Raw genomic sequence first — 13,915 nt, forward strand, 5'->3', positions numbered from 1 at the left:
TGATTGAGTGGATGAATAAATAGCTAATAAAAGAGTTCAATAAAATGGTTAAATATAAAATAAGTGTTCAGAAAAATCCAGTTTTCCTTAATCATGTTAGACAATACGATGGAATAAATGGTTCCTATATATTAAAACACCACACTATAAAATATCTAAAATGGGGCTTCCCTGGTGGCACAGTGGTTAAGAATCTGCCTGCCAATGCAGGGGACACGGGTTCAAGCCCTGGTCCAGGAGGATCCCACATGCCGCGGAGCAACTAAGCCCGTGAGCCACAACTACTGAGTCCGTGTGCCACAACTACTGAAGCCCATGTGCCTAGAGCCCATGTTCCGCAACAAGAGAAGCCACCACAATGAGAAGCCCGCACACCACAATGAAGACCCAATGCAGCCAAAAATTAATTAATTAATTGATTGATTGATTGATTGATTAAAAAATCTAAAAATAATCTGATAAGCAATGTGCAAGATTAATATGAAGAAAAATTATAAAACTTTACTATTGAATATGAAATAAAAGCAGAATATGTTAAAGTATACTGTGTTCCTGGACTGGAAGACATGATATTGTAGAAAGATCAGCCCTCCAAAAAGCATCATATCTAGATAGATAGATAGATATGGATAGGTATACATGTAGTTGTATCTACTTTTGCCAAAATTTCAATCAACTTTGCTTTTTGTTTGTATGTTTGTTTGTTTATTCAAACTTAAATTAAAAATTAAAGTTATTTGGAAAAGTGTGAAAAAGGTCAAATCAATATCTTAAAGGAATAATTGAGGTAGATGATATGGGGGAATTTGTCTTGTCAGTTATTAAAGTATATGCAAAGCTTCTATCATTTAAATGGTGTTGTACTAGCACAGGAATAGATAAACAGAAAAGTGGAATAAGCAGAGAATTTAAAATCAATGGGAATTTAATATATGTTAAAAGTGGCATTCTAGATTGGGGCAAAATCATATTGCCACACTAACACAAAAATTAGTTCCAGATGAATTAAACATAAATAAAAATTTAAAAGAACTACAAACAAACATAGAAGGGCTTTGAGAACTGACTAAATAGTCATGTTTTTGGCACACAAGAAAAAATAGAGGAAACATGGGCCTATAGACCTAAAAGTTCCATTCAGAAGACATTTGTTGGACACCTCCTATGAGACCCTGTGCCAGGTGCTGGGGATGAAAGATGAATATGGTATCTTGATGATGTCTGTAGCCTAGAGGAGTTGGAATTTAAGCTGCAGCAAAGAATATCTTAAGTTAAATATCATGGGCATTTTGGAGTTAAACCTGGCTGCTATCTACTTCAGAATATAGTGTCATCCCATCTCATTTGAAGCCACAAGACCCTTTTGGAATACTTGGTTTTGGATTAATGGAGTGCTTGTGTTGAGGGCATCTATACTTCTAACCCTGACCTCAGAGTTAGCACTTGTGTTAAAATTGGAGATGGAAAGAAAGGACAGGATGGAAAAACCAAAAATATATTTAGTTGATCTTTTTATTTTGGCTTCCTGCCTAAAATCAGTCATAATGAGCTGGATTTAAATAACAGATCATGGAGAACTCCTGAATGACTGGGCTTATTGCCAAAGCAGTCCGTTCCACAGGAAGAAAGATATAGATTTCTTCCCACTCACTCACTTTACATGGTGAGGATGATTCTGTGCATGATGGCTGCATTTATTATTTAGAGGGAGAGTGGGATAAGCAGACTCTTGTCCTGTCAGTACTAAAAATTACCTTTTTAGAAATTAATTTAAAAACCACCCCCAGAAAAGATTTGCTATTCTCTTACCTCATATCAAGAATCTATATAAGGATTGCAGTATCCCCCCACTAAATATTTTTTAAAGAAAAAAGTCTAACCCTGAAGAAAGAAAATAAATTATTAATCTAAATACTACAGGGAAACCTCTCAGGTAGCAGAGAATTTGTCACAACTATATATAGCTCATCTAATGTGACAGGTCTGAAATGTTATGTAGCTCAATCCTACAGAAAAACCTAAAGTTAAAGATACAGTGGTAAAGGGAGAGATGGGGTGAGGGAGAGGAGAAAAAAGCATTGGAATAGCCCAGCTTTGTTTTGTCTCAAGTTTCAAGTCTTGTTTTATCCAAGCAATTAGGCCAAGTATAAGTCTCCAGATTTGTTGCAGTATTTTTTTTTTGCAAAAGCAGTCAAGTAACAGAAGAATGAAAGCCTGCTACTGAAAGCAGCCCACTTCTGACAAACTTTCCACCTCCTATGACCAGGTCTACAATAACTGGGGAAATTTCCTCAAGGGAGCAAGCCTTTGGTTGCCTTTCTCCCATCCCAGTGGGAGACATCCTCCTGTCTCCTTCCCAGGTTTAAGTCTCTTGGCAATGAAAGAGAAGGTGGCACCAGTGAAAGTCAAACCTAACGTTTGTTCAAATTCTTTGCTTCACAGGGTTAAAATGATTCCATGGAGCTAAAACTCAAAAGGCCAATTGAGTCAAATTTGGTATAATTTGCTACTTCAATAACCAAAACAACTAAGGAGGATATACTGTCACTTTACCTGTAGTAACACCCACAAGAAACATCTGAAGTTATTTTTGGTCATTTTATTATAAATATATTTTTTTCCTGATTGAAAATACATATATTATAAAAAGTATAAATAATGAAATATAAAAATTGGAAAATAAAAGTCCCTTGTCATTTGAGAAGTAGTCACCTTTTATAATTTATATCCTCAACCTTTTTCTATATATACACGCCTTCATATATGAAGATTTTTTAAAAAATCAGGGTCAGATTATATATATATTCTATTTTTTATAATATGTCATGCACATCTTTCCATATCAGTACCCCCATATCTACCTTAATGTGTTTCATGGTAAGTGTATGAACCACTGCAAACAGTGCTTCCTATGGAGTTTCTGGCTGAGGAGGAGGCGAGTGAATCTGGGAGCCTCATAAACGGGTCCAGTACAGCCTCTGGAGCACTAGGACTGCGATTCCTCCAAACTAACTTAGCTTACATGATTCACTGCCTCATGAACTCACCGTCTCCCTCTTTTCCCCCTCTTATCCCTTGCTCCTATCCTGTACTTGTGGAACTCAACCCTAACCCAGGCTCCCCAGCCAGCTGTCAAGCAAGCCAGCCCCAGAACCTCGCCAGCCCTGGCCTCACAATTTATAGCAGCACCAGGTAACCTAGGTGCTAAAGAAACCTCTATATCTTCATTGTTTATAAGCTTCCCTTAGATTACTTCCCTCCCACCTAGATCTCTAAGAACACTGAGCAGAGGCCACAGATCCATTAAAGAAAAAAGTAGAAATTCAGAGCAGTGGGGAGATCTCTCTGCCTCATGGAGCGTTTGGCTCCTGTGTGATTGATACTGGAAGCTGTTGGAGTTGAAAATGGATGTGAGTCAGGGACCAAGAAAACTAAAACTGACAATTAATTGGCCTTTAACCCATCACATCTTTTAAAGAGAAAAACATACCCTTGATGCCCCACCCCATCCCCAAGATAAAAACATCAAAAACCATAGGAGAGGATATGCAAAACCAGACTGTGTATGTCTAATTTGACAAGGGTTATTTAAAAATAAATTGCTCAAGGCAAAGCACAGATGAAGAGAGTTCCTTTGGGCTTTGGCCAAGTCTTCACTAATAAAAGCTGCTGGCCCCAGTGAATAGAGCCAGGACCAAGGAAAATAGTCTGCAATCGAAAATTTGTCTCGGGAAACTGTACCTTGCTCTTTTTTGGGTTTTGATTTTGGTAACAACTTAATTGAAGTATAATTAGCCATTTAAAGGGTACAAATCAATGATTTTGAGTATATTCACAGAGTTCTGCAGCCATCACCACAATACATTTTAGAATTTAGTTTCATCACCCCAAGAAGAAACCCTGTACCCATTAGCAGTGGCTCCACACCTTCAGCACTGGGCAGGCACTGATCTACTTTCTGTCTGTATGGATTTGCCGCTTCTGGACATTTCATGTAATTGGGATAATATAATATGTGGTCTGTTGTGACTGGCTTCTTTCACTTATAATACTGTTTTCAAAGTTCATCCATGTTGTAGCATGCATCAGTAATTCATTTCTTTTTTTTTTTAACATCTTTATTGGAGTATAATTGCTTTACAATGTTGTATTAGTTTCTGCTGTATAACAAAGTGAATCAGCTATACGTGTACATATATCCCCATATCCCCTCCCTCTTGAGCCTCCCTCCCACCCTCCCTATCCCACCCCTCTAGGTGGTCACAAAGCACCGAGCTGATCTCCCTGTGCTATGTGGCTGCTTCCCACTAGCTATCTATTTTACGTTTGGTAGTATATATAAGTCCATGCCACCTTCTCACTTCATCCCAGCTTCCCCTTCCCCCTCCCTGTATCCTCAAGTCCATTCTCTACTTCTGCATCTTTATTCCAGTCCTGCCCCTAGGTTCTTCAGAACCCTTTTTTTTTTTTTTGGATTCCATATACATGTGTTAGCATACAGTATTTGTTTTTCTCTTTCTGACTTACTTCACTCTGTATGACAGACTCTAGGTCCATCCACCTCACTACAAATAACTCAATTTCATTTCTTTTTATGACTGACTAATATTCCATTGTATATACGTGCCACATCTTTATCCATTCATCTGTCAGTGGACACTTAGGTTGCTTCCATGTCCTGGCTATTGTAAATAGTGCTGCAGTGAACATGTGGTACATGTCTCTTTTTTAATTATAGTTTTCTCAGGGTATATGCCCAGTATTGGGATTGCTGGGTCATATGGTAGTTGTATTTTTAATTTTTTAAGGAACCTTCATACTGTTCTCCATAGTGGCTGTATCAGTTTACATTCCTACCAACAGTACAAGAGGGTTCCCTTTTCTCCACACCCTCTCCAGCATTTATTGTCTGTAGATTTTTTGTGATGGCCATTCTGACTGGTGTGAGGTGATAACTCATTGTAGTTTTGATTTGCATTTCTCTAGTCATTAGTGATGTTGAGCATCCTTTCATGTGATTGTTGGCAATCTGTATATCTTTGGAGAAATGTCTACTTAGGTCTTCTGCCCATTTGTAGATTGGGTTGTTCATTTTTTTGATATTGAGCTGCATGAGCTGTTTGCATATTATGGAGATTAATCCTTTGTAAGTAGCTTCGTTTGCAAATATTTTCTCCCATTCTGAGGGTTGTCTTTTCGTCTTGTTTATGGTTTCCTTTGCTGTGCAAAAGCTTTTAGGTTTCATTAGGTCCCATTTGTTTATTTTTGTTTTTATTTCCATTTCTCTAGAAGGTGGTCCAAAAGGATCTTGCTGTGATTTATGTCATAGAGTGCTCTGCCTATGTTTTCCTCTAAGAGTGTTATACTGTCTGACCTTACATTTAGGTCTTTAATCCATTTGGAGTTTATTTTTGTGTGTGGTGCTTAAGAAGTGTTCTAATTTCATTCTTTTCCATGTAGCTGTCCAGTTTTCCCAGCACCACGTATTGAAGAGGCTGTCTTTTCTCCATTGTATATTCTTGCCTCCTTTATCAAAGATAAGGTGACCATATGTGTGTGGGTATATCTCTCGGCTTTCTATTCTGTTCCATTGATCTGTATTTCTGTTTTTGTGCCAGTACCATACTGTCTTGATTACTGTAGCTTTGTAGTATAGTCTGAGGTCAGGGAACCTGATTCCTCCAGCTCTGTTTTTCTTTCTCAAGATTGCTTTGGCTATTCGGAGTCTTTTGTGTTTCCATACAAATTGTGAAATTTTTTCTTCTAGTTCTGTGAAAAATGCCATTGGTAGTTTGATATGGATTGCCTTGAATCTGTAGATTGCTTTGGGTAGTATAGTCATTTTCACCATGTTGATTCCTCTAATCCAAGAACATGGTATATCTCTCCATCTGTTTGTATCATCTTTAATTTCTTTCATCAGTGCCTTATAGTTTTATGCATACAGGTCTTTTGTCTCCTTAGGTAGGTTTATTCCTAGATATTTTATTCTTTTTCTTGCAATGGTAAATGGGAGTGTTTTCTTGATTTCCCTTTCAGATTTTTCATCATTAGTGTATAGGAATGCAACGGCTTTCTGTGCATTAATTTTGTATCCTGCCCCTTTACCAAATTCGTTGATTAGCTCTAGTAGTTTTCTGGTAGCATCTTTAGGATTCTCTATGTATAGTATCATGTCATCTGCAAACAGTGACAGCTTTACTTCTTTTCTGATTTGGATTCCTTTTATTTCTTTTTCTTCCCTGATTGCCATGGCTAAAACTTCCAAAACTATGTTGAATAATAGTGGTGAGAGTGGGCAACCTTGTCTTGTTCCTGACCTTAGAGGAAATGGTTTCAGTTTTTCACCATTGAGAATGATGTTGGCTGTGGGTTTGTCCTATATGGCCTTTATTATGTTGAGGGAGGTTCCCTCTATGCCTACTTTCTGGAGAGTTTTTATCACAAATGGGTGTTGAATTTTGTCCAAAGCTTTTTCTGCATCTATTGAGATGATCATATGGTTTTTATCCTTCCATTTGTTAATATGGTGTATCACATTGATTGATTTACACATACTGAAGAATCCTTGCATTCCTGGGATAAACCCCACTTGATCATGGTGTGTGATCCATTTAATGTGCTGTTGGTTTCTGTTTGCTAGTATTTTGTTGAGGATTTTTGCATCAATGTTCATCAGTGATATTGGCCTGTAGTTTTCTTTTTTTGTGCCATCTTTGTCTGGTTTTGGTATCGGGGTGATGGTGGCCTCATAGAATGAGTTTGAAAGTGTTTCTCCCTCTTCCATATTGTGGAAGAGTTTGAGAAAGACAGGTGTTAGCTTTTCTCTAAATGTTTGATAGAATTCGCCTGTGAAGCCATCTGGTCCTGAGCTTTTGTTTGTTGGAAGATTTTTAACCACAGTTTCAATATCAGTGCTTGTGATTGGTGTGTTTATATTTTCTATTTCTTCCAGGTTCAGTCTTGGAAGGTTGTGCTTTTCTAAGAATTTGTCCATTTCTTCTTGGTTGTCCATTATATTGGCATATAGTTGCTTGTAGTAATCTCTCATGATCCTTTGTATTTCTGCAGTGTCAGTTGTAACTTCTTTTTCATTTCTAATTCTGTTGATTTGAGTCTTCTCCCTTTTTTTTTTTTTTTTTGATGAGTCTGGCTAAGGGTTTATCAATTTTGTTTATCTTCTCAAAGAACCAGCTTTTAGTTTTATTGATCTTTGCTATTGTTTCCTTCATTTCTTTTTCATTTATTTCTGATCTGATCTTTATGATTTCTTTCCTTCTGCTAACTTTGGGGTTTTTTTGTTCTTCTTTCTCTAATTGCTTTAGGTGTAAGGTTAGGTTGTTTATTTGAGGTTTTTCTTGTTACTTGAGGTAGGATTGTATTGCTATAAACTTCCCTCTTAGAACTGCTCTTGCTGCGTCCCAAAGGTTTTGGGTCATCGTGTTTTCATTGTCATTTGTTTCTAGGTAGTTTTTGATTTCCTCTTTGATTTCTTCAGTGATCTCTTGGTTATTTAGTAGCATATGGCTTAGCCTCCATGTGTTTGTATTTTTTACAGTTTTTTTCCTGTAATTGATATGCAGTCTCATAGCATTGTGGTCAGAAAAGATACTTGATATGATTTCAACTTTCTTAAATTTACCAAGGCTTGATTTGTGACCCCAGATATGATCTATCCTGGAGAATGTTCCATGAGCCCTTGAGAAGAAAGTGTATTCTGTTGTTTTTGGATGGAATGTCCTATAAATATTATTTAAGTCCATCTTGTCTAATGTGTCATTTAAAGCTTGTGTTTCCTTATTTATTTTCATTTTGGATGATCTGTCCATTGGTGAAAGTGAGGTGTTAAAGTCCCCTACTCTTATTGTGTTACTGTTGATTTCCCCTTTTGTGGCTGTTAACATTTGCCTTATATATTGAGATGCTTCTATGTCGGGTGCATAAATATTTATAATTCTTATATCTTCTTCTTGGATTGATCCCTTGATCATTATGTAGTGTCCTTTTTTGTCTCTTGTAATAGTCTTTATTTTAAAGTCAATTTTGTCTGATATGAAAATTGCTACTCCAGCTTTCTTTTCATTTCCATTTGCATGAAATATCTTTTTCCATCCCCTTACTTTCAGTCTGTATATGTCCCTACGTCTGAAGTGTGTCTCTTGTAGACAGCATATATACAGGTCTTGTTACTGTATCCATTCAGCCAGTCTGTGTCTTTTGGTTGGAGCAGTTAATCCATTTATATTGAAGGTAATTATTGATATGTATGTTCCTATTACCATTTTCTTAATTGTTTTGGGTTTGTTATTGTAGGTCTTTTCCTTCTCTTGTGTTTCCTGCCTAGAGAAGTTCCTTTAGCATTTGCTTTAAAACTGGTTTGGTGGTGCTGAATTCTCTCAACTTTTGCTTGTCTGTAAAGGTTTTAATTTCTCCATCGAATCTGAATGAGATCCTTGCTGGGTAGAGTAATCTTGGTTGTAGGTTTTTCCCTTTCATCAATTTAAATATGTTCTGCCACTCCCTTCTGGCTTGTAGAGTTTCTGCTGAAAGATCAGCTGTTAACCTTATGGAGATTCCCTTGTATGTTACTTGTTGTTTTTCCCCTGGTGCTTTTAATATTTTTTCTTTGTACCTAATTTTCATTAGTTTGATTAGTGTGTGTCTTGTCATGTTTCTCCTTGGATTTACCCTTTATGGGATTCTCTGTGCTTCCCGGACTTGATTGACTATTTCCTTTCCCATGTTAGGGAAGTTTTCAACTATAATCTCTTCAAATATTTTCTCAGACCCTTTTTTTTCTCTTCTTCTTCTGGGGCCCCTATAATTTGAATGTTGTTACGTTTAATGTTGTCCCAGAGGTCCTGAATTCTTTTCATTCTTTTTTCTTTATTCTGCTCTGTGGTAGTTATTTCCACTATTTTATCTTCCAGGTCATGTATCCGTTCTTCTGCCTCAGTTATTCTGCTGTTGATTCCTTCTAGAAAATTTTTAATTTCATTTATTGTGTTGTTCATCATTGTTTGTTTGCTGTTTAGCTCTTCTAGGTTGTTGTTAAACGTTTCTTGTATTTTCTCCATTCTATTTCCAAGATTTTAGATCATCTTTACTATCATTACTCTGAATTCTTTTTCAGGTAGACTGCCTATTTCTTCATTTGTTTGGTCGGGTGGGTTTTTATCTTGCTCCTTCATCTGATGCATATTTCTCTGTCTTCTCATTTTGTTTAACTTACTGTGTTTGGGGTCCCCTTTTTGCAGGCTGCAAATTTGTAGTTCCCATTGTTTTTGGTGTCTGCCCCCAGGGGGTGAGGTTGGTTCAGTGGCTTGTGTAAGCTTCCTGGTGAAGGGGACTGGTGCCTGTGTTCTGGTGGGTGGGGCTGGATCTTGTCTTTCTGGTGGGCAGGGCCACATCTGGTTGTGTGTTATGGGCTGTCTGTGACCTTATTATGATTATAGGCAGCCTCTCTGCTAGTGGATGGGATTGTGTTCCTGTCTTGCTAGTTGTTTGGCATGGGGCATCCAGCACTGGAGCTTGCTGGCCGTTGGGTGGAGCTGGGTCTTAGCGTCGTGACGGAGAACTCTGGGAGATCTGGGAGAGCTCTCACCAATTGATATTACGAGGGGCTCAGAGGTCTGTGGTGGTCCAATGTCCTGAGCTCAGCTCTCCCACCTCGGAGGCTCAGGCCTGACACCAGGGCCGGAGACCAAGACCGTGTCAGCCATACAGCTCAGAAGAAAAGGGAGGAAAAAAGAAAGAAAAATAAAATAATTAAAATTTAAAAAATAATTTAGAAAAAGAAGAGAGCAACGAAACCAATAAACAAATCCACCAGTGATAACAAGCGCTAAAAACTAAACTAAGATAAGCATAAAAATCATAAACAAGTCAGTAGCAGACAGCAAACCGCAAGTCTACAGTTGCTCCCAAGGTCCACCACCTCAATTTTGGGGCAATTCATTGTCTATTCAGATATTCCACAGATGCAGGGTACATGAGGTTGATTGTGGGGATTTAATCTGCTGCTTCTGAGGCTGCACAGAGAGATTTCCCTTTCTCTTCTTTGTTCGCACAGCTCCTGGGGTTCAGCTTTGTTTTTGGCCCCACCTCTGCTTGTAGGTCGCCCTCGGGCATCTTTGCCCCACCCAGACAGGAGGGGCTTAAAGCAGCGGCTGATTAGGGCGCTCTTGCTCACTCAGGCCAGGGGGAGGGAGGGTGTACAGTAGTTATAATTGGAATGCGGGGCGAGCCTGTGGCGGCAGAGGCCAGCATGACTAGCGACAGCCTGAGGCTCGCTGTGTGTTCTTCCGGGAAGTTGTCCCTGGATCATGGGATCCTGGCAGTGGCGGGCTGCACAGGCTCCCCGGTGGTGGGGGGTGGGGGGTTGTGGATAGTGACCTGTGCTTGCACATAGGATTCTTGGTGACAGCAGCAGCAGCGTTAGCATTTCATGCCCATCTATGGGGTCCAAGCTGATAGCCACAGCTCGCGCCTGTCTCTGGAGCTCGCTTAGGCGGTGCTCTGCCTTCTGTGGGCACCCGGGGAAGGAATCCCCTCTCCTCGCGCACCCTGAAACTGTGATCTCTTGCCTCTTTGGTAGGTCCAGACTGTTTCCTGGACTCCTTCCCAGCTAGGTGTGGCGCACTAGTCCCCTTCTGTTTTCACTCAGCCAACCCCCAGTCCTCTCCCTGGGATCTGACCTCCAAGCCAGAGCCTCAGCTCCCAGCCCCGTAGACAAGCCTCTCAGGCTGGTGAGTGCTGGTCCACACTGATCCTTTGTGCAGGAATCTCTCCACTTTGCCCTCTGCACCCCTATTGCTGCGCTCTCCTCAGTGGCTCCGAAGTTTCCCCCCTGCCCACCCACCGTCTCCACCAGTGGAGGGGCTTCCTAGTGTGTGGAAACTTTTCCTCTTTCACAGCTCCCTCCCAGAGGTGAAGGTCCTGTCCCTATTCTTTTGTCTGTGTTTTTTCTTTTTTCTTTCTCCCTACCCAGGTACGTGGGGATTTTCTTGCCTTTTGGGAAGTCTGAGGTCTTCTGTCAGCGTTCAGTAGGTGTTCTGTAGGAGTTGTTCCACATGTAGATGTATTTTTGATGTATTTCTGGTGAGGACGGTGATCTCCACGTCTTACTGCTCTGCCATCTTGAAGGTCCCCCCACTTCATTTCTTTTTATTGCTGAATGATATTTTGCTGTATGGATATACCGCATTTTTTAATCCATTCATTAGTTGAAGGACATTTGGATTATTTTCTACTTCTTGGCTATTATGAATTATTCTGCCATGAATATTCATGTACAAGTTTTCATGTAGACATATGTTGTTATTTCCCTTGTGTATATACCTAAGAGTGGAATTGCTGAGCCAAATGGTAACTCTGTATTTAACGTTTTGGGGAACTGCCAGCATGTTTTCCAAAGTGGCTCTGCACCATTTTACATCCTCACTAGCAGTGTATAAGGGATACAGTTTTTCTTCATCCTCATCAACACTTCTTATTTATCAGTATTTTTTATTATAGCTATCCTAGTGGGTGTGAGGTGGTTTCACAATGTGGTTTTAAGTTGCATTTTCCTCCTGGATAATAATATTGAGCATCTCTTCATGTGCTTATTAGCCATTTGTATATCTTCTTTGAAGAATTGTCTGTTCAGACTCTTTGATCACTTTTTAATTAGGTTGTTTTTTCTATATTGTAGGAGTTCCTTATGTATACTCAATAAAAGTCTTCTATCAGATATATGATTTATAAAAACTTTATCCTATTCTCTGGACTTTTTAAAAATTTTTCCTGATAATGTCCTTTGAAGAACAAAATTTTTAATTGTTATGATGTCCAATTTATTTTTTTCTTCTGATTGCTTGTGCTTTTGGTGTCATATTTAAGAAACCACTGCCTAACCATAGGTCATAAAGATTTACACCTGTGTTTTCTTCTAAGAGTTTAGTAGTTTTAGCTCTTACATTTAGGTCTTTGATCCATTTTGAGTTAATTTGTATATGGATTGAGGTAGAGGTCCAGCTGATTCTTTATAATGTGAATACCCAGTTATCCTAACACTGTTTGTTGTAAAGACAGTTCTTTCCCCATTTAATTATCTTGGCACTCTTATCAGTAATCAGTTGACCACAGACACAGGGGTTCTATTCTATAGACGTATAGGTAAATTCTATTTCATTGATCTTTATGTCTTTGCATATGGCAGTACCATACAGTCTTGAGTACTTCAGCTTTGTAGCAATTTTGAAATTGTGTTATGTGAGTCTTCCAACTCTGTTCTTTTTCATTTTAGGCTATTCTGGATCTCTTGTGTTTGCATAAGTATTTTAGGATCTGCCTGTCAATTTTGTAAAGAAATCAGCTGAGATTTTGATAGGGATTGTATCAAATCTGTAGATCAATTTGGGAAGTATTGTCATCTTAGCAATATTGAGTCTTCTAATCCATAAAACATGGGAGAGAAGTCTTTCCATTTATTTAGGTCTTCTTTAATTTCTTTCAACAATGTTTTGTTGTTTTCAGAGTTTAAGTTTTGTACTTCTTTTGTTAAATTTATTCCTAAGTATTTTATTCTTCTTGATGCAATAATAAATGGAATTGTTTTCTTGTACATATTCATTCTCTGAATGTTTGCTGCAAGTGTATAGAAATACGATTGATTTTTTATATTGATTTGTATTTTGCAAACTTGCTAAACTCATTTATTACTTTTAATCATTTTTTTAGTGAATTCATTAGGATTGTCTGTTGTAAGATCATGCCATCTGTGAATGCAGATAGTTTACTTCCTTTTCAATCTGAATTCCTTTTATCTAATTTTCTTGCCTTCTTATTCTGATTAGAACCTCCAATACAATGTTGAATAAAAGTAGTGACAGTGGAATTCTTGTCTTGTTCTTGATCTTAAGGAGAAAGGAAGTATTCAGTCCTTTATCATTAAGTATGATTTAGTTGTGAGGTTTTTGTATTTGCCTTTTATCAGATTGATGAAGTTCCCTTGTATTCCTAGTTCTTTAATATTTTTATCCTGAAGGGTGTTGAATTCTATTAATATGGTGTATTACATTAATTAATTTTCAAATGTTAAACCAATCTTGCATTCCTGGGATAAATTTCACTTGGTCATGGTGTATAGGTTGAATTGTGTCTCTGGAAAAATGTATATGTTGAAGTCGTAACTCCCAGTGGCACAGAATATGACTGTATTTGCAAAAAGGATCACTGAAGATGTAATTAAAGATGAGGTCATACTGAATTACAGTGGACCCTAATCTAATGTGACTGGTGTCCTTATAAAAAGGAGAGATTTGGACACAGACATGCACACAGGGAGAATGTCAATTGAAAATTGGAGTTACACTGCCACAAACTGTGGAACTATCAGAAGGTAGGAGAGAGACCTGGAGCAGATTCCTCAGAAGGAACCAATCCTGCCAACACATTAATCTCAGACTTTTAGCCTTCAGAACTGTTCCTTAAGCCCCCCAGTTTGTGGTGCTTTGTTATAGCAGCCCTAGCAAACTTATACAGTGTATTCTCCTTTTTATATATTCTTGGATTTGGTTTGCTTGTGTTTTGTTGAGGATTTTTGCATCTGTATTCATAACAGATGTTGGTCTGTAGTTTTCTTTACTTGTGATGTCTTTGGAGCTATTTTCTTATTGTTTCTCTATGCTTACCAGATACACCTGATCAGAACCTACTTCAGATTTATAGAAACTTACTGCCAGTGAGACAGAACCATTACTCCTATATAACTCTATTCTCTCTCCCCGTTTTTGTACTTGTTATATCATATTATATTATTGTTACACCTATGTATGTTACAAACCTAGCAATACATAAGTATAATTTTACTTTATATAATTTTATGTCTATTAAAGAAGCTGATAAAAGAAAGGACAGCAAGAGGAAAGGA

Source organism: Mesoplodon bidens (assembly GCF_964165515.1).
Source record: "Mesoplodon bidens genome assembly, chromosome: 14".
Classification (NCBI taxonomy): domain Eukaryota; kingdom Metazoa; phylum Chordata; class Mammalia; order Artiodactyla; family Ziphiidae; genus Mesoplodon; species Mesoplodon bidens.